The sequence below is a fragment of the Austrofundulus limnaeus genome, unplaced genomic scaffold, assembly GCF_001266775.1.
Source record: "Austrofundulus limnaeus strain Quisiro unplaced genomic scaffold, Austrofundulus_limnaeus-1.0 Scaffold454, whole genome shotgun sequence".
Lineage (NCBI taxonomy): Eukaryota > Metazoa > Chordata > Actinopteri > Cyprinodontiformes > Rivulidae > Austrofundulus > Austrofundulus limnaeus.
In genome coordinates this window covers 8793-9998 of record NW_013952856.1, presented here as the reverse complement: position 1 = coordinate 9998, position 1206 = coordinate 8793, and positions in this window count along the sequence as shown.

Here is a 1206-nt window from a genome sequence, read left to right as displayed (position 1 = left end):
CACCGATGTGGGTCGGCAGCTCGTTAAACTGGCCACGGTGTTAAACTGGGCTCGGGACAAAAAAAAAGTCTGTCAGCTCGTAGCTCTTGGAGTGGCAAAACTAACCAAACAAATTGCCTCTCAATTATCTGACGAATTAATTATCTGCTGTGCGCAATGTTCGCTTGCTCTTTAGTTAATAAAGCAAAGCCATTTTCTTTATTTTATCTTTATTTCACCCAGCATTAAAGACAGACCGGAAAAAACCAAGACGTGCCTCCCTCTTCATATGCACGTCTGGTCTGCTGCTGCGTTCACACCGAACATGTTTCAGTGTGTCCAACTTGAGGCATTGGGTGCATTTTTGCTGCTCAAGGCACATTTGGTGGGGAGCCGGCTTTAAAGTCCATTCTGCAGCTGCAGGAGTGGGGAATGGGGTGGTCCTAAACTGTAATGAACAGGGGGCAGTGCCCCTGTACAATTGGTCCTGGTCACTGTTTTACTTTAACAAAATAATAAATAAATAAAAATGAAGGTGTCACACTTTATGCTTTTGCCTTGTGTGCCCCCATGAAAAAACACTGGCCCCGTCTTATTCTCCAGATACATTAGGTGTAGAACTGCTAGAAAGTTAAACAAGTTGTTTAACGCAGTAAACAACTATTTACATTATAGCAGGTAGTGTGACACTTGTTATTTTAATAATACATAAGAATGATGGTGTGAAATATACTTGAATTAAAATTGTGTGTACCTTTTAAATAATCATGCTTGTGGTGTTACAAAAATCAAGCTTCTGTCTTGTGAGCCTTTTGAGCTTTTATCTGCACACTTTCCTAGAGCCTGTGTTTATAGTCAGCGCTCATGGGTAGGGTTAATGCAAATTAATGTTGTAGAGGTAACCCTGGTGAAAAAAAAACTTTTCTATTGTTTTTTCTTTGTCTTTGATTTTATTTTTTTACACTTATAAGAAGAAATAATTTTAAAGTGTTATAGCTGTGAGGCAGGGTGAACCCAAATGCAGGCAGGCAGGCAGGCTAGAGAGTTTTAACAAAAATTTATTAAATAAAAAGCCAACGTGGTGGCAAAAACAGATAAATAACAAAAATCAGGGACCAGAAAGCTAGAGCAGAACAAGAGTCTAAACATGGACATACAAACTAACAAACAATGATCAGACAAAGACACAGTGACAAGACTGGGCTTAAATACACAGACAACAATTAC